Source organism: Pseudophryne corroboree, assembly GCF_028390025.1.
Source record: "Pseudophryne corroboree isolate aPseCor3 chromosome 7 unlocalized genomic scaffold, aPseCor3.hap2 SUPER_7_unloc_2, whole genome shotgun sequence".
In the NCBI taxonomy this organism is placed as follows: Eukaryota; Metazoa; Chordata; class Amphibia; order Anura; family Myobatrachidae; genus Pseudophryne; species Pseudophryne corroboree.
Genome location: NW_026967611.1, coordinates 911186 through 931731, shown reverse-complemented (window position 1 = coordinate 931731; position 20546 = coordinate 911186).

Genomic DNA, 20546 nt, shown 5'->3' with positions numbered 1-20546 from the left:
GTCTTGTACCTTTGCATTTTTCTCCCAAACGAAGGACACTAGAAAGAAAATTTTAAAGCCTCCTGTTAGGCCATCATCTACACGGCATAGCCCTGAATTTTCCAATGCGCAGCTTTGTGCAAAAGAGAGATATTGGCAAGGAAAAGCTGTCTTGTACCATTGGATTTTTCACCCAAACGAAGGACACTAGAATGAAAATTTTAAAGCCTCCTGTTAGTGCTTCATCTACACGGTATAGCCCTGAATTTTCCAATGCGTAGCTCTTTGCAAAAGAGAGATATTGGCAAGGAAAAGCTGTCTTGTACCTTTGCATTTTTCTCCCAAACGAAGGACACTAGAAAGAAAATTGTAAAGCCTCCTGTTAGGCCATCATCTACACGGCATAGCCCTGAATTTTCCAATGCGCAGCTTTTTGCAAAAGAGAGATATTGGCAAGGAAAAGCTGTCTTGTACCTTTGCTTGTTTCTCCCAAACGAAGGACACTAGAAAGAAAAATTTAAAGCCTCCTGTTAGGCCATCATCTACACGGCATAGCCCTGAATTTTCCAATGCGCAGCTCTTTGCAAAAGAGTGATATTGGCAAGGAAAAGCTGTCTTGTACCTTTGCATTTTTCTCCCAAACGAAGGACACTAGAAAGAAAATTTTAAAGCCTCCTGTTAGGCCATCATCTACACGGCATAGCCCTGAATTTTCCAATGCACAGCTCTTTGCAAAAGAGAGATATTGGCAAGGAAAAGCTGTCTTGTACCTTTGCATTTTTCTCCCAAACGAAGGACACTAGAAAGAAAATTTTAAAGCCTCCTGTTAGGCCATCATCTACACGGCATAGCCCTGAATTTTCCAATGCGCAGCTCTTTGCAAAAGAGAGATATTGGCAAGGAAAAGCTGTCTTGTACCTTTGCATTTTTCTTCCAAACGAAGGACACTAGAAAGAAAATTTTAAAGCCTCCTGTTAGGCCATCATCTACACGGCATAGCCCTGAATTTTCCAATGCGCAGCTCTATGCAAAAGAGAGATATTGGCAAGGAAAAGCTGTCTTGTACCTTTGCATTTTTCTCCCAAACGAAGGACACTAGAAAGAAAATTTTAAAGCCTCCTGTTAGGCCATCATCTACACGGCATAGCCCTGAATTTTCCAATGCGCAGCTCTTTGCAAAAGAGAGATATTGGCAAGGAAAAGCTGTCTTGTACCTTTGCATTTTTCTCCCAAACGAAGGAAACTAGAAAGAAAATTTTAAAGCCTCCTGTTAGGCCATCATCTACACGGCATAGCCCTGAATTTTCCAATGCGCAGCTCTTTGCAAAAGAGAGATATTGGCAAGGAAAAGCTGTCTTGTACCTTTGCATTTTTCTCCCAAACGAAGGAAAGTAGAAAGAAAATGTTAAAGCCTCCTGTTAGGCCATCATCTACACGGCATAGCCCTGAATTTTCCAATGCGCAGCTCTTTGCAAAAGAGAGATATTGGCAAGGAAAAGCTGTCTTGTACCTTTGCATTTTTCTCCCAAACGAAGGACACTAGAAAGAAAATTTTAAAGCCTCCTGTTAGGCCATCATCTACACGGCATAGCCCTGAATTTTCCAATGCGCAGCTCTTTGCAAAAGAGAGATATTGGCAAGGAAAAGCTGTCTTGTACCTTTGCATTTTTCTCCCAAACGAAGGACACTAGAATGAAAATTTTAAAGCCTCCTGTTAGTGCTTCATCTACACGGTATAGCCCTGAATTTTCCAATGCGTAGCTCTTTGCAAAAGAGAGATATTGGCAAGGAAAAGCTGTCTTGTACCTTTGCATTTTTCTCCCAAACGAAGGACACTAGAAAGAAAATTTTAAAGCCTCCTGTTAGGCCATCATCTACACGGCATAGCCCTGAATTTTCCAATGCGCAGCTCTTTGCAAAAGAGAGATATTGGCAAGGAAAAGCTGTCTTGTTCCATTGGATTTTTCTCCCAAACGAAGGACACTAGAATGAAAATTTTTAATCCTCCTGTTATTGCTTCATCTACACGGTATAGCCCTGAATTTTCCAATGCATAGCTCTTTGCAAAAGAGAGATATTGGCAAGGAAAAGCTGTCTTGTACCTTTGCATTTTTCTCCCAAACGAAGGACACTAGAAAGAAAATTTTAAAGCCTCCTGTTAGGCCATCATCTACACGGCATAGCCCTGAATTTTCCAATGCGCAGCTCTTTGCAAAAGAGAGATATTGGCAAGGAAAAGCTGTCTTGTACCTTTGCATTTTTCTCCCAAACGAAGGAAACTAGAAAGAAAATTTTAAAGCCTCCTGTTAGGCCATCTTCTACACGGCATAGCCCTGAATTTTCCAATGCGCAACTCTTTGCAAAAGAGAGATATTGGCAAGGAAAAGCTGTCTTGTACCTTTGCATTTTTCTCCAAAACGAAGGACAGTAGAAAGAAAATGTTAACGCCTCCTGTTAGGCCATCATCTACACGGCATAGCCCTGAATTTTCCAATGCGCAGCTCTTTGCAAAAGAGAGATATTGGCAAGGAAAAGCTGTCTTGTACCTTTGCATTTTTCTCCCAAACGAAGGACACTAGAAAGAAAATTTTAAAGCCTCCTGTTAGGCCATCATCTACACGGCATAGCCCTGAATTTTCCAATGCGCAGCTCTTTGCAAAAGAGAGATATTGGCAAGGAAAAGCTGTCTTGTACCTTTGCATTTTTCTCTCAAACGAAGGACACTAGAATGAAAATTTTAAAGCCTCCTGTTAGTGCTTCATCTACACGGTATAGCCCTGAATTTTCCAATGCGTAGCTCTTTGCAAAAGAGAGATATTGGCAAGGAAAAGCTGTCTTGTACCTTTGCATTTTTCTCCCAAACGAAGGACACTAGAAAGAAAATTTTAAAGCCTCCTGTTAGGCCATCATCTACACGGCATAGCCCTGAATTTTCCAATGCGCAGCTCTTTGCAAAAGAGAGATATTGGCAAGGAAAAGCTGTCTTGTACCTTTGCATTTTTCTCCCAAACGAAGGAAACTAGAAAGAAAATTTTAAAGCCTCCTGTTAGGCCATCATCTACACGGCATAGCCCTGAATTTTCCAATGCGCAGCTCTTTGTAAAAGAGAGATATTGGCAAGGAAAAACTGTCTTGTACCATTGGATTTTTCTCCCAAACGAAGGACACTAGAATGAAAATTTTAAAGCCTCCTGTTAGTGCTTCATCTACATGGTATAGCCCTGAATTTTCCAATGCGTAGCTCTTTGCAAAAGAGAGATATTGGCAAGGAAAAGCTGTCTTGTACCTTTGCATTTTTCTCCCAAACGAAGGAAAGTAGAAAGAAAATGTTAAAGCCTCCTGTTAGGCCATCATCTACACGGCATAGCCCTGAATTTTCCAATGCGCAGCTCTTTGCAAAAGAGAGATATTGGCAAGGAAAAGCTGTCTTGTACCTTTGCATTTTTCTCCCAAACGAAGGACACTAGAATGAAAATTTTAAAGCCTCCTGTTAGTGCTTCATCTACACGGTATAGCCCTGAATTTTCCAATGCGTAGCTCTTTGCAAAAGAGAGATATTGGCAAGGAAAAGCTGTCTTGTACCTTTGCATTTTTCTCCCAAACGAAGGACACTAGAAAGAAAATTTTAAAGCCTCCTGTTAGGCCATCATCTACACGGCATAGCCCTGAATTTTCCAATGCGCAGCTCTTTGCAAAAGAGAGATATTGGCAAGGAAAAGCTGTCTTGTACCATTGGATTTTTCTCCCAAACGAAGGACACTAGAATGAAAATTTTAAATCCTCCTGTTATTGCTTCATCTACACGGTATAGCCCTGAATTTTCCAATGCATAGCTCTTTGCAAAAGAGAGATATTGGCAAGGAAAAGCTGTCTTGTACCTTTGCATTTTTCTCCCAAACGAAGGACACTAGAAAGAAAATTTTAAAGCCTCCTGTTAGGCCATCATCTACACGGCATAGCCCTGAATTTTCCAATGCGCAGCTCTTTGCAAAAGAGAGATATTGGCAAGGAAAAGCTGTCTTGTACCTTTGCATTTTTCTCCCAAACGAAGGAAACTAGAAAGAAAATTTTAAAGCCTCCTGTTAGGCCATCTTCTACACGGCATAGCCCTGAATTTTCCAATGCGCAACTCTTTGCAAAAGAGAGATATTGGCAAGGAAAAGCTGTCTTGTACCTTTGCATTTTTCTCCAAAACGAAGGACAGTAGAAAGAAAATGTTAAAGCCTCCTGTTAGGCCATCATCTACACGGCATAGCCCTGAATTTTCCAATGCGCAGCTCTTTGCAAAAGAGAGATATTGGCAAGGAAAAGCTGTCTTGTACCTTTGCATTTTTCTCCCAAACGAAGGACACTAGAAAGAAAATTTTAAAGCCTCCTGTTAGGCCATCATCTACAAGGCATAGCCCTGAATTTTCCAATGCGCAGCTCTTTGCAAAAGAGAGATATTGGCAAGGAAAAGCTGTCTTGTACCTTTGCATTTTTCTCCCAAACGAAGGAAACTAGAAAGAAAATTTTAAAGCCTCCTGTTAGGCCATCATCTACACGGCATAGCCCTGAATTTTCCAATGCGCAGCTCTTTGTAAAAGAGAGATATTGGCAAGGAAAAACTGTCTTGTACCATTGGATTTTTCTCCCAAACGAAGGACACTAGAATGAAAATTTTAAAGCCTCCTGTTAGTGCTTCATCTACATGGTATAGCCCTGAATTTTCCAATGCGTAGCTCTTTGCAAAAGAGAGATATTGGCAAGGAAAAGCTGTCTTGTACCTTTGCATTTTTCTACCAAACGAAGGACACTAGAAATAAAATTGTAAAGCCTCCTGTTAGACCATCATCTACACGGCATAGCCCTGAATTTTCCAATGCGCAGCTCTTTGCAAAAGAGAGATATTGGCAAGGAAAAGCTGTCTTGTACCTTTGCATTTTTCTCCCAAACGAAGGACACTAGAAAGAAAATTTTAAAGCCTCCTGTTAGGCCATCATCTACACGGCATAGCCCTGAATTTTCCAATGCGCAGCTCTTTGCAAAAGAGAGATATTGGCAAGGAAAAGCTGTCTTGTACCTTTGCATTTTTCTCCCAAACGAAGGACACTACAAAGAAAATTTTAAAACCTCCTGTTAGGCCATCATCTACACGGCATAGCCCTGAATTTTCCAATGCGCAGCTCTTTGCAAAAGAGAGATATTGGCAAGGAAAAGCTGTCTTGTACCTTTGCATTTTTCTCCCAAACGAAGGACACTAGAATGAAAATTTTAAAGCCTCCTGTTAGTGCTTCATCTACACGGTATAGCCCTGAATTTTCCAATGCGTAGCTCTTTGCAAAAGAGATATTGGCAAGGAAAAGCTGTCTTGTACCTTTGCATTTTTCTCCCAAACGAAGGACACTAGAAAGAAAATTTTAAAGCCTCCTGTTAGGCCATCATCTACACGGCATAGCCCTGAATTTTCCAATGCGCAGCTTTTTGCAAAAGAGAGATATTGGCAAGGAAAAGCTGTCTTGTACCTTTGCATTTTTCTCCCAAACGAAGGACACTAGAAAGAAAATTTTAAAGCCTCCTGTTAGGCCATCATCTACACGGCATAGACTTGAATTTTCCAATGCGCAGCTCTTTGCAAAAGAGAGATATTGGCAAGGTAAAGCTGTCTTGTACCTTTGCATTTTTCTCCCAAACGAAGGACACTAGAAAGAAAATTTTAAAGCCTCCTGTTAGGCCATCATCTACACGGCATAGCCCTGAATTTTCCAATGCGCAGCTCTTTGCAAAAGAGAGATATTGGCAAGGAAAAGCTGTCTTGTACCTTTGCATTTTTCTCCCAAACGAAGGACACTAGAAAGAAAATTTTAAAGCCTCCAGTTAGGCCATCATCTACACGACATAGCCCTGAATTTTCCAATGCGCAGCTCTTTGCAAAAGAGAGATATTGGCAAGGAAAAGCTGTCTTGTACCTTTGCATTTTTCTCCCAAACGAAGGACACTAGAAAGAAAATTTTAAAGCCTCCTGTTAGGCCATCATCTACACGGCATAGCCCTGAATTTTCCAATGCGCAGCTTTGTGCAAAAGAGAGATATTGGCAAGGAAAAGCTGTCTTGTACCTTTGCATTTTTCTCCCAAACGAAGGACACTAGAAAGAAAATTTTAAAGCCTCCTGTTAGGCCATCATCTACACGGCATAGCCCTGAATTTTCCAATGCGCAGCTCTTTGCAAAAGAGAGATATTGGCAAGGAAAAGCTGTCTTGTACCTTTGCATTTTTCTCTCAAACGAAGGACACTAGAATGAAAATTTTAAAGCCTCCTGTTAGTGCTTCATCTACACGGTATAGCCCTGAATTTTCCAATGCGTAGCTCTTTGCAAAAGAGAGATATTGGCAAGGAAAAGCTGTCTTGTACCTTTGCATTTTTCTCCCAAACGAAGGACACTAGAAAGAAAATTTTAAAGCCTCCTGTTAGGCCATCATCTACACGGCATAGCCCTGAATTTTCCAATGCGCAGCTCTTTGTAAAAGAGAGATATTGGCAAGGAAAAACTGTCTTGTACCATTGGATTTTTCTCCCAAACGAAGGACACTAGAATGAAAATTTTAAAGCCTCCTGTTAGTGCTTCATCTACATGGTATAGCCCTGAATTTTCCAATGCGTAGCTCTTTGCAAAAGAGAGATATTGGCAAGGAAAAGCTGTCTTGTACCTTTGCATTTTTCTACCAAACGAAGGACACTAGAAATAAAATTGTAAAGCCTCCTGTTAGACCATCATCTACACGGCATAGCCCTGAATTTTCCAATGCGCAGCTCTTTGCAAAAGAGAGATATTGGCAAGGAAAAGCTGTCTTGTACCTTTGCATTTTTCTCCCAAACGAAGGACACTAGAAAGAAAATTTTAAAGCCTCCTGTTAGGCCATCATCTACACGGCATAGCCCTGAATTTTCCAATGCGCAGCTCTTTGCAAAAGAGAGATATTGGCAAGGAAAAGCTGTCTTGTACCTTTGCATTTTTCTCCCAAACGAAGGACACTACAAAGAAAATTTTAAAACCTCCTGTTAGGCCATCATCTACACGGCATAGCCCTGAATTTTCCAATGCGCAGCTCTTTGCAAAAGAGAGATATTGGCAAGGAAAAGCTGTCTTGTACCTTTGCATTTTTCTCCCAAACGAAGGACACTAGAATGAAAATTTTAAAGCCTCCTGTTAGTGCTTCATCTACACGGTATAGCCCTGAATTTTCCAATGCGTAGCTCTTTGCAAAAGAGATATTGGCAAGGAAAAGCTGTCTTGTACCTTTGCATTTTTCTCCCAAACGAAGGACACTAGAAAGAAAATTTTAAAGCCTCCTGTTAGGCCATCATCTACACGGCATAGCCCTGAATTTTCCAATGCGCAGCTTTTTGCAAAAGAGAGATATTGGCAAGGAAAAGCTGTCTTGTACCTTTGCATTTTTCTCCCAAACGAAGGACACTAGAAAGAAAATTTTAAAGCCTCCTGTTAGGCCATCATCTACACGGCATAGACTTGAATTTTCCAATGCGCAGCTCTTTGCAAAAGAGAGATATTGGCAAGGTAAAGCTGTCTTGTACCTTTGCATTTTTCTCCCAAACGAAGGACACTAGAAAGAAAATTTTAAAGCCTCCTGTTAGGCCATCATCTACACGGCATAGCCCTGAATTTTCCAATGCGCAGCTCTTTGCAAAAGAGAGATATTGGCAAGGAAAAGCTGTCTTGTACCTTTGCATTTTTCTCCCAAACGAAGGACACTAGAAAGAAAATTTTAAAGCCTCCAGTTAGGCCATCATCTACACGACATAGCCCTGAATTTTCCAATGCGCAGCTCTTTGCAAAAGAGAGATATTGGCAAGGAAAAGCTGTCTTGTACCTTTGCATTTTTCTCCCAAACGAAGGACACTAGAAAGAAAATTTTAAAGCCTCCTGTTAGGCCATCATCTACACGGCATAGCCCTGAATTTTCCAATGCGCAGCTTTGTGCAAAAGAGAGATATTGGCAAGGAAAAGCTGTCTTGTACCTTTGCATTTTTCTCCCAAACGAAGGACACTAGAAAGAAAATTTTAAAGCCTCCTGTTAGGCCATCATCTACACGGCATAGCCCTGAATTTTCCAATGCGCAGCTCTTTGCAAAAGAGAGATATTGGCAAGGAAAAGCTGTCTTGTACCTTTGCATTTTTCTCTCAAACGAAGGACACTAGAATGAAAATTTTAAAGCCTCCTGTTAGTGCTTCATCTACACGGTATAGCCCTGAATTTTCCAATGCGTAGCTCTTTGCAAAAGAGAGATATTGGCAAGGAAAAGCTGTCTTGTACCTTTGCATTTTTCTCCCAAACGAAGGACACTAGAAAGAAAATTTTAAAGCCTCCTGTTAGGCCATCATCTACACGGCATAGCCCTGAATTTTCCAATGCGCAGCTCTTTGCAAAAGAGAGATATTGGCAAGGAAAAGCTGTCTTGTACCTTTGCATTTTTCTCCCAAACGAAGGAAACTAGAAAGAAAATTTTAAAGCCTCCTGTTAGGCCATCATCTACACGGCATAGCCCTGAATTTTCCAATGCGCAGCTCTTTGTAAAAGAGAGATATTGGCAAGGAAAAACTGTCTTGTACCATTGGATTTTTCTCCCAAACGAAGGACACTAGAATGAAAATTTTAAAGCCTCCTGTTAGTGCTTCATCTACATGGTATAGCCCTGAATTTTCCAATGCGTAGCTCTTTGCAAAAGAGAGATATTGGCAAGGAAAAGCTGTCTTGTACCTTTGCATTTTTCTCCCAAACGAAGGAAAGTAGAAAGAAAATGTTAAAGCCTCCTGTTAGGCCATCATCTACACGGCATAGCCCTGAATTTTCCAATGCGCAGCTCTTTGCAAAAGAGAGATATTGGCAAGGAAAAGCTGTCTTGTACCTTTGCATTTTTCTCCCAAACGAAGGACACTAGAATGAAAATTTTAAAGCCTCCTGTTAGTGCTTCATCTACACGGTATAGCCCTGAATTTTCCAATGCGTAGCTCTTTGCAAAAGAGAGATATTGGCAAGGAAAAGCTGTCTTGTACCTTTGCATTTTTCTCCCAAACGAAGGACACTAGAAAGAAAATTTTAAAGCCTCCTGTTAGGCCATCATCTACACGGCATAGCCCTGAATTTTCCAATGCGCAGCTCTTTGCAAAAGAGAGATATTGGCAAGGAAAAGCTGTCTTGTACCATTGGATTTTTCTCCCAAACGAAGGACACTAGAATGAAAATTTTAAATCCTCCTGTTATTGCTTCATCTACACGGTATAGCCCTGAATTTTCCAATGCATAGCTCTTTGCAAAAGAGAGATATTGGCAAGGAAAAGCTGTCTTGTACCTTTGCATTTTTCTCCCAAACGAAGGACACTAGAAAGAAAATTTTAAAGCCTCCTGTTAGGCCATCATCTACACGGCATAGCCCTGAATTTTCCAATGCGCAGCTCTTTGCAAAAGAGAGATATTGGCAAGGAAAAGCTGTCTTGTACCTTTGCATTTTTCTCCCAAACGAAGGAAACTAGAAAGAAAATTTTAAAGCCTCCTGTTAGTGCTTCATCTACACGGTATAGCCCTGAATTTTCCAATGCGTAGCTCTTTGCAAAAGAGAGATATTGGCAAGGAAAAGCTGTCTTGTACCTTTGCATTTTTCTCCCAAACGAAGGACACTAGAAAGAAAATTTTAAAGCCTCCTGTTAGGCCATCATCTACACGGCATAGCCCTGAATTTTCCAATGCGCAGCTCTTTGCAAAAGAGAGATATTGGCAAGGAAAAGCTGTCTTGTACCTTTGCATTTTTCTCCCAAACGAAGGAAACTAGAAAGAAAATTTTAAAGCCTCCTGTTAGGCCATCATCTACACGGCATAGCCCTGAATTTTCCAATGCGCAGCTCTTTGTAAAAGAGAGATATTGGCAAGGAAAAACTGTCTTGTACCATTGGATTTTTCTCCCAAACGAAGGACACTAGAATGAAAATTTTAAAGCCTCCTGTTAGTGCTTCATCTACATGGTATAGCCCTGAATTTTCCAATGCGTAGCTCTTTGCAAAAGAGAGATATTGGCAAGGAAAAGCTGTCTTGTACCTTTGCATTTTTCTCCCAAACGAAGGAAAGTAGAAAGAAAATGTTAAAGCCTCCTGTTAGGCCATCATCTACACGGCATAGCCCTGAATTTTCCAATGCGCAGCTCTTTGCAAAAGAGAGATATTGGCAAGGAAAAGCTGTCTTGTACCTTTGCATTTTTCTCCCAAACGAAGGACACTAGAATGAAAATTTTAAAGCCTCCTGTTAGTGCTTCATCTACACGGTATAGCCCTGAATTTTCCAATGCGTAGCTCTTTGCAAAAGAGAGATATTGGCAAGGAAAAGCTGTCTTGTACCTTTGCATTTTTCTCCCAAACGAAGGACACTAGAAAGAAAATTTTAAAGCCTCCTGTTAGGCCATCATCTACACGGCATAGCCTTGAATTTTCCAATGCGCAGCTCTTTGCAAAAGAGAGATATTGGCAAGGAAAAGCTGTCTTGTACCATTGGATTTTTCTCCCAAACGAAGGACACTAGAATGAAAATTTTAAATCCTCCTGTTATTGCTTCCTCTACACGGTATAGCCCTGAATTTTCCAATGCATAGCTCTTTGCAAAAGAGAGATATTGGCAAGGAAAAGCTGTCTTGTACCTTTGCATTTTTCTCCCAAACGAAGGACACTAGAAAGAAAATTTTAAAGCCTCCTGTTAGGCCATCATCTACACGGCATAGCCCTGAATTTTCCAATGCGCAGCTCTTTGCAAAAGAGAGATATTGGCAAGGAAAAGCTGTCTTGTACCTTTGCATTTTTCTCCCAAACGAAGGAAACTAGAAAGAAAATTTTAAAGCCTCCTGTTAGGCCATCTTCTACACGGCATAGCCCTGAATTTTCCAATGCGCAACTCTTTGCAAAAGAGAGATATTGGCAAGGAAAAGCTGTCTTGTACCTTTGCATTTTTCTCCAAAACGAAGGACAGTAGAAAGAAAATGTTAAAGCCTCCTGTTAGGCCATCATCTACACGGCATAGCCCTGAATTTTCCAATGCGCAGCTCTTTGCAAAAGAGAGATATTGGCAAGGAAAAGCTGTCTTGTACCTTTGCATTTTTCTCCCAAACGAAGGACACTAGAAAGAAAATTTTAAAGCCTCCTGTTAGGCCATCATCTACAAGGCATAGCCCTGAATTTTCCAATGCGCAGCTCTTTGCAAAAGAGAGATATTGGCAAGGAAAAGCTGTCTTGTACCTTTGCATTTTTCTCCCAAACGAAGGAAACTAGAAAGAAAATTTTAAAGCCTCCTGTTAGGCCATCATCTACACGGCATAGCCCTGAATTTTCCAATGCGCAGCTCTTTGTAAAAGAGAGATATTGGCAAGGAAAAACTGTCTTGTACCATTGGATTTTTCTCCCAAACGAAGGACACTAGAATGAAAATTTTAAAGCCTCCTGTTAGTGCTTCATCTACATGGTATAGCCCTGAATTTTCCAATGCGTAGCTCTTTGCAAAAGAGAGATATTGGCAAGGAAAAGCTGTCTTGTACCTTTGCATTTTTCTACCAAACGAAGGACACTAGAAATAAAATTGTAAAGCCTCCTGTTAGACCATCATCTACACGGCATAGCCCTGAATTTTCCAATGCGCAGCTCTTTGCAAAAGAGAGATATTGGCAAGGAAAAGCTGTCTTGTACCTTTGCATTTTTCTCCCAAACGAAGGACACTAGAAAGAAAATTTTAAAGCCTCCTGTTAGGCCATCATCTACACGGCATAGCCCTGAATTTTCCAATGCGCAGCTCTTTGCAAAAGAGAGATATTGGCAAGGAAAAGCTGTCTTGTACCTTTGCATTTTTCTCCCAAACGAAGGACACTACAAAGAAAATTTTAAAACCTCCTGTTAGGCCATCATCTACACGGCATAGCCCTGAATTTTCCAATGCGCAGCTCTTTGCAAAAGAGAGATATTGGCAAGGAAAAGCTGTCTTGTACCTTTGCATTTTTCTCCCAAACGAAGGACACTAGAATGAAAATTTTAAAGCCTCCTGTTAGTGCTTCATCTACACGGTATAGCCCTGAATTTTCCAATGCGTAGCTCTTTGCAAAAGAGATATTGGCAAGGAAAAGCTGTCTTGTACCTTTGCATTTTTCTCCCAAACGAAGGACACTAGAAAGAAAATTTTAAAGCCTCCTGTTAGGCCATCATCTACACGGCATAGCCCTGAATTTTCCAATGCGCAGCTTTTTGCAAAAGAGAGATATTGGCAAGGAAAAGCTGTCTTGTACCTTTGCATTTTTCTCCCAAACGAAGGACACTAGAAAGAAAATTTTAAAGCCTCCTGTTAGGCCATCATCTACACGGCATAGACTTGAATTTTCCAATGCGCAGCTCTTTGCAAAAGAGAGATATTGGCAAGGTAAAGCTGTCTTGTACCTTTGCATTTTTCTCCCAAACGAAGGACACTAGAAAGAAAATTTTAAAGCCTCCTGTTAGGCCATCATCTACACGGCATAGCCCTGAATTTTCCAATGCGCAGCTCTTTGCAAAAGAGAGATATTGGCAAGGAAAAGCTGTCTTGTACCTTTGCATTTTTCTCCCAAACGAAGGACACTAGAAAGAAAATTTTAAAGCCTCCAGTTAGGCCATCATCTACACGACATAGCCCTGAATTTTCCAATGCGCAGCTCTTTGCAAAAGAGAGATATTGGCAAGGAAAAGCTGTCTTGTACCTTTGCATTTTTCTCCCAAACGAAGGACACTAGAAAGAAAATTTTAAAGCCTCCTGTTAGGCCATCATCTACACGGCATAGCCCTGAATTTTCCAATGCGCAGCTTTGTGCAAAAGAGAGATATTGGCAAGGAAAAGCTGTCTTGTACCATTGGATTTTTCTCCCAAACGAAGGACACTAGAATGAAAATTTTAAAGCCTCCTGTTAGTGCTTCATCTACACGGTATAGCCCTGAATTTTTCAATGCGTAACTCTTTGCAAAAGAGAGATATTGGCAAGGAAAAGCTGTCTTGTACCTTTGCATTTTTCTCCCAAACGAAGGACACTAGAAAGAAAATTTTAAAGCCTCCTGTTAGGCCATCATCTACACGGCATAGCCCTGAATTTTCCAATGCGCAGCTCTTTGCAAAAGAGAGATATTGCTAAGAAAAAGCTGTTTTGTACCTTTGCATTTTTCTCCCAAACGAAGGACACTAGAATGAAAATTTTAAAGCCTCCTGTTAGGGTTTCATCTACACGGTATAGCCCTGAATTTTCCAATGCGCAGCTCTTTGCAAAAGAGAGATATTGGCAAGGAAAAGCTGTCTTGTACCTTTGCATTTTTCTCCCAAACGAAGGGCACTAGAAAGAAAATTTTAAAGCCTCCTGTTAGGCCATCATCTACACGGCATAGCCCTGAATTTTCCAATGCGCAGCTTTGTGCAAAAGAGAGATATTGGCAAGGAAAAGCTGTCTTGTACCATTGGATTTTTCTCCCAAACGAAGGACACTAGAATGAAAATTTTAAAGCCTCCTGTTAGTGCTTCATCTACACGGTATAGCCCTGAATTTTCCAATGCGTAGCTCTTTGCAAAAGAGAGATATTGGCAAGGAAAAGCTGTCTTGTACCTTTGCATTTTTCTCTCAAACGAAGGACACTAGAAATAAAAATTTAAAGCCTCCTGTTAGGCAATCATCTACACGGCATAGCCCTGAATTTTCCAATGCGCAGCTCTTTGCAAAAGAGAGATATTGGCAAGGAAAAGCTGTCTTGTACCTTTGCATTTTTCTCCCAAACGAAGGACACTACAAAGAAAATTGTAAAGCCTCCTGTTAGGCCATCATCTACACGGCATAGCCCTGAATTTTCCAATGCGCAGCTCTTTGCAAAAGAGAGATATTGGCAAGGAAAAGCTGTCTTGTACCTTTGCATTTTTCTCCCAAACGAAGGACACTAGAAAGAAAATTTTAAAGCCTCCTGTTAGGCCATCATCTACACGGCATAGCCCTGAATTTTCCAATGCGCAGCTCTTTGCAAAAGAGATATTGGCAAGGAAAAGCTGTCTTGTACCTTTGCATTTTTCTCCCAAACGAAGGACACTAGAAAGAAAATTTTAAAGCCTCCTGTTAGGGCTTCATCTACACGGTATAGCCCTGAATTTTCCAAAGCGCAGCTCTTTGCAAAAGAGAGATATTGGCAAGGAAAAGCTGTCTTGTACCTTTGCATTTTTCTCCCAAACGAAGGACACTAGAAAGAAAATTTTAAAGCCTCCAGTTAGGCCATCATCTACACGGCATAGCCCTTAATTTTCCAATGCGCAGCTCTTTGCAAAAGAGAGATATTGGCAAGGAAAAGCTGTCTTGTACCTTTGCATTTTTTCTCCCAAACGAAGGACACTAGAAAGAAAATTTTAAAGCCTCCTGTTAGGGCATCATCTACACGGCATAGCCCTGAATTTTCCAATGCGCAGCTTTGTGCAAAAGAGAGATATTGGCAAGGAAAAGCTGTCTTGTACCATTGGATTTTTCTCCCAAACGAAGGACACTAGAATGAAAATTTTAAAGCCTCCTGTTAGTGCTTCATCTACACGGTATAGCCCTGAATTTTCCAATGCGTAGCTCTTTGCAAAAGAGAGATATTGGCAAGGAAAAGCTGTCTTGTACCTTTGCATTTTTCTCTCAAACGAAGGACACTAGAAATAAAAATTTAAAGCCTCCTGTTAGGCAATCATCTACACGGCATAGCTCTGAATTTTCCAATGCGCAGCTCTTTGCAAAAGAGAGATATTGGCAAGGAAAAGCTGTCTTGTACCTTTGCATTTTTCTCCCAAACGAAGGACACTAGAAAGAAAATTTTAAAGCCTCCTGTTAGGCCATCATCTACACGGCATAGCCCTGAATTTTCCAATGCGCAGCTCTTTGCAAAAGAGAGATATTGGCAAGGAAAAGCTGTCTTGTACCTTTGCATTTTTCTCCCAAACGAAGGACACTAGAAAGAAAATTTTAAAGCCTCCTGTTAGGCCATCATCTACACGGCATAGCCCTGAATTTTCCAATGCGCAGCTTTGTGCAAAAGAGAGATATTGGCAAGGAAAAGCTGTCTTGTACCATTGGATTTTTCTCCCAAACGAAGGACACTAGAATGAAAATTTTAAAGCCTCCTGTTAGTGCTTGATCTACACGGTATAGCCCTGAATTTTCCAATGCGCAGCTCTTTGCAAAAGAGAGATATTGGCAAGGAAAAGCTGTCTTGTACCTTTGCATTTTTCTCCCAAACGAAGGACACTAGAAAGAAAATTTTAAAGCCTCCTGTTAGGCCATCATCTACACGGCATAGCCCTGAATTTTCCAATGCGCAGCTCTTTGCAAAAGAGAGATATTGGCAAGGAAAAGCTGTCTTGTACCTTTGCATTTTTCTCCCAAACGAAGGACACTAGAAAGAAAATTTTAAAGCCTCCTGTTAGGCCATCATCTACACGGCATAGCCCTGAATTTTCCAATGCGCAGCTCTTTGCAAAAGAGAGATATTGGCAAGGAAAAGCTGTCTTGTACCTTTGCATTTTTCTCCCAAACGAAGGACACTAGAAAGAAAATTTTAAAGCCTCCTGTTAGGCCATCATCTACACGGCATAGCCCTGAATTTTCCAATGCGCAGCTCTTTGCAAAAGAGAGATATTGGCAAGGAAAAGCTGTCTTGTACCTTTGCATTTTTCTCCCAAACGAAGGACACTAGAATGAAAATTTGAAAGCCTCCTGTTAGTGCTTCATCTACACGGTATAGCCCAGAATTTTCCAATGCGTAGCTCTTTGCAAAAGAGAGATATTGGCAAGGAAAAGCTGTCTTGTACCTTTGCATTTTTCTCCCAAACGAAGGACACTAGAAAGAAAATTTTAAAGCCTCCTGTTAGGCCATCATCTACACGGCATAGCCCTGAATTTTCCAATGCGCAGCTCTTTGCAAAAGAGAGATATTGGCAAGGAAAAGCTGTCTTGTACCATTGGATTTTTCTCCCAAACGAAGGACACTAGAATGAAAATTTTAAAGCCTCCTGTTAGTGCTTCATCTACACGGTATAGCCCTGAATTTTCCAATGCGTAGCTCTTTGCAAAAGAGAGATATTGGCAAGGAAAAGCTGTCTTGTACCTTTGCATTTTTCTCCCAAACGAAGGACACTAGAAAGAAAATTTTAAAGCCTCCTGTTAGGCCATCATCTACACAGCATAGCCCTGAATTTTCCAATGCGCAGCTCTTTGCAAAAGAGAGATATTGGCAAGGAAAAGCTGTCTTGTACCTTTGCATTTTTCTCCCAAACGAAGGACACTAGAAAGAAAATTTTAAAGCCTCCTGTTAGGCCATCATCTACACGGCATAGCCCTGAATTTTCCAATGCGCAGCTTTGTGCAAAAGAGAGATATTGGCAAGGAAAAGCTGTCTTGTACCATTGGATTTTTCTCCCAAACGAAGGACACTAGAATGAAAATTTTAAAGCCTCCTGTTAGTGCTTGATCTACACGGTATAGCCCTGAATTTTCCAATGCGCAGCTCTTTGCAAAAGAGAGATATTGGCAAGGAAAAGCTGTCTTGTACCTTTGCATTTTTCTCCCAAACGAAGGACACTAGAAAGAAAATTTTAAAGCCTCCTGTTAGGCCATCATCTACACGGCATAGCCCTGAATTTTCCAATGCGCAGCTCTTTGCAAAAGAGAGATATTGGCAAGGAAAAGCTGTCTTGTTACTTTGCATTTTTCTCCCAAACGAAGGACATTAGAAAGAAAATTTTAAAGCCTCCTGTTAGGGCTTCATCTACACGGCATAGCCCTGAATTTTCCAATGCGCAGCTCTTTGCAAAAGAGAGATATTGGCAAGGAAAAGCTGTCTTGTACCTTTGCATTTTTCTCCCAAACGAAGGACACTAGAATGAAAATTTTAAAGCCTCCTGTTAGTGCTTCATCTACACGGTATAGCCCTGAATTTTCCAATGCGTAGCTCTTTGCAAAAGAGAGATATTGGCAAGGAAAAGCTGTCTTGTACCTTTGCATTTTTCTCCCAAACGAAGGACACTAGAAAGAAAATTTTAAAGCCTCCTGTTAGGCCATCATCTACACGGCATAGCCCTGAATTTTCCAATGCGCAGCTCTTTGCAAAAGAGAGATATTGGCAAGGAAAAGCTGTCTTGTACCATTGGATTTTTCTCCCAAACGAAGGACACTAGAATGACAATTTTAAAGCCTCCTGTTAGTGCTTCATCTACACGGTATAGCCCTGAATTTTCCAATGCGTAGCTCTTTGCAAAAGAGAGATATTGGCAAGGAAAAGCTGTCTTGTACCTTTGCATTTTTCTCGCAAACGAAGGACACTAGAAAGAAAATTTTAAAGCCTCCTGTTAGGCCATCATCTACACGGCATAGCCCTGAATTTTCCAATGCGCAGCTCTTTGCAAAAGAGAGATATTGGCAAGGAAAAGCTGTCTTGTACCTTTGCATTTTTCTCCCAAACGAAGGACACTAGAAAGAAAATTTTAAAGCCTCCTGTTAGGCCATCATCTACACGGCATAGCCCTGAATTTTCCAATGCGCAGCTTTGTGCAAAAGAGAGATATTGGCAAGGAAAAGCTGTCTTGTACCATTGGATTTTTCACCCAAACGAAGGACACTAGAATGAAAATTTTAAAGCCTCCTGTTAGTGCTTCAGCTACACGGTATAGCCCTGAATTTTCCAATGCGTAGCTCTTTGCAAAAGAGAGATATTGGCAAGGAAAAGCTGTCTTGTACCTTTGCATTTTTCTCCCAAACGAAGGTCACTAGAAAGAAAATTTTAAAGCCTCCTGTTAGGCCATCATCTACACGGCATAGCCCTGAATTTTCCAATGCGCAGCTCTTTGCAAAAGAGAGATATTGGCAAGGAAAAGCTGTCTTGTACCTTTGCATTTTTCTCCCAAACGAAGGACACTAGAAAGAAAAATGTAAAGCCTCCTGTTAGGCCATCATCTACACGGCATAGCCCTGAATTTTCCAATGCGCAGCTCTTTGCAAAAGAGTGATATTGGCAAGGAAAAGCTGTCTTGTACCTTTGCATTTTTCTCCCAAACGAAGGACACTAGAACGAAAATTTTAAAGCCTCCTGTTAGGCCATCATCTACACGGCATAGCCCTGAATTTTCCAATGCGCAGCTCTTTGCAAAAGAGAGATATTGGCAAGGAAAAGCTGTCTTGTACCTTTGCATTTTTCTCCCAAACGAAGGACACTAGAAAGAAAATTTTAAAGCCTCCTGTTAGGCCATCATCTACACGGCATAGACCTGAATTTTCCAATGCGCAGCTCTTTGCAAAAGAGAGATATTGGCAAGGAAAAGCTGTCTTGTACCTTTGCATTTTTCTTCCAAACGAAGGACACTAGAAAGAAAATTTTAAAGCCTCCTGTTAGGCCATCATCTACACCGCATAGCCCTGAATTTTCCAATGCGCAGCTCTATGCAAAAGAGAGATATTGGCAAGGAAAAGCTGTCTTGTACCTTTGCATTTTTCTCCCAAACGAAGGACACTAGAAAGAAAATTTTAAAGCCTCCTGTTAGGCCATCATCTACACGGCATAGCCCTGAATTTTCCAATGCGCAGCTCTTTGCAAAAGAGAGATATTGGCAAGGAAAAGCTGTCTTGTACCTTTGCATTTTTCTCCCAAACGAAGGAAACTAGAAAGAAAATTTTAAAGCCTCCTGTTAGGCCATCATCTACACGGCATAGCCCTGAATTTTCCAATGCGCAGCTCTTTGCAAAAGAGAGATATTGGCAAGGAAAAGCTGTCTTGTACCTTTGCATTTTTCTCCCAAACGAAGGACACTACAAAGAAAATTTTAAAACCTCCTGTTAGGCCATCATCTACACGGCATAGCCCTGAATTTTCCAATGCGCAGCTCTTTGCAAAAGAGAGATATTGGCAAGGAAAAGCTGTCTTGTACCTTTGCATTTTTCTCCCAAACGAAGGACACTAGAAAGAAAATTTTAAAGCCTCCTGTTAGGCCATCATCTACACGGCATAGCCCTGAATTTTCCAATGCGCAGCTCTTTGCAAAAGAGAGATATTGGCAAGGAAAAGCTGTCTTGTACCTTTGCATTTTTCTCCCAAACGAAGGACACTAGAATGAAAATTTTAAAGCCTCCTGTTAGTGCTTCATCTACACGGTATAGCCCTGAATTTTCCAATGCATAGCTCTTTGCAAAAGAGAGATATTGGCAAGGTAAAGCTGTCTTGTACCTTTGCATTTTTCTCCCAAACGAAGGACACTAGAAAGAAAATTTTAAAGCCTCCTGTTAGGCCATCATCTACACGGCATAGCCCTGAATTTTCCAATGCGCAGCTCTTTGCAAAAGAGAGATATTGGCAAGGAAAAGCTGTCTTGTACCTTTGCATTTTTCTCTCAAACGAAGGACACTAGAATGAAAATTTTAAAGCCTCCAGTTAGTGCTTCATCTACACGGTATAGCCCTGAATTTTCCAATGCGTAGCTCTTTGCAAAAGAGAGATATTGGCAAGGAAAAGCTGTCTTGTACCTTTGCATTTTTCTCCCAAACGAAGGACACTAGAAAGAAAATTTTAAAGCCTCCTGTTAGGCCATCATCTACACGGCATAGCCCTGAATTTTCCAATGCGCAGCTCTTTGCAAAAGAGAGATATTGGCAAGGAAAAGCTGTCTTGTACCTTTGCATTTTTCTCCCAAACGAAGGAAACTAGAAAGAAAATTGTAAAGCCTCCTGTTAGGCCATCATCTACACGGCATAGCCCTGAATTTTCCAATGCGCAGCTCTTTGTAAAAGAGAGATATTGGCAAGGAAAAACTGTCTTGTACCATTGGATTTTTCTCCCAAACGAAGGACACTAGAATGAAAATTTTAAAGCCTCCTGTTAGTGCTTCATCTACATGGTATAGCCCTGAATTTTCCAATGCGTAGCTCTTTGCAAAAGAGAGATATTGGCAATGAAAAGCTGTCTTGTACCTTTGCATTTTTCTCCCAAACGAAGGACACTAGAAATAAAATTGTAAAGCCTCCTGTTAGGCCATCATCTACACGGCATAGCCCTGAATTTTCCAATGCGCAGCTCTTTGCAAAAGAGAGATATTGGCAAGGAAAAGCTGTCTTGTACCTTTGCATTTTTCTCCCAAACGAAGGACACTAGAAAGAAAATTTTAAAGCCTACTGTTAGGCCATCATCTACACGGCATAGCCCTGAATTTTCCAATGCGCAGCTCTTTGCAAAAGAGAGATATTGGCAAGGAAAAGCTGTCTTGTACCTTTGCATTTTTCTCCCAAACGAAGGACACTAGAAAGAAAATTTTAAAACCTCCTGTTAGGCCATCATCTACACGGCATAGCCCTGAATTTTCCAATGCGCAGCTCTTTGCAAAAGAGAGATATTGGCAAGGAAAAGCTGTCTTGTACCTTTGCATTTTTCTCCCAAACGAAGGACACTAGAATGAAAATTTTAAAGCCTCCTGTTAGTGCTTCATCTACACGGTATAGCCCTGAATTTTCCAATGCGTAGCTCTTTGCAAAAGAGAG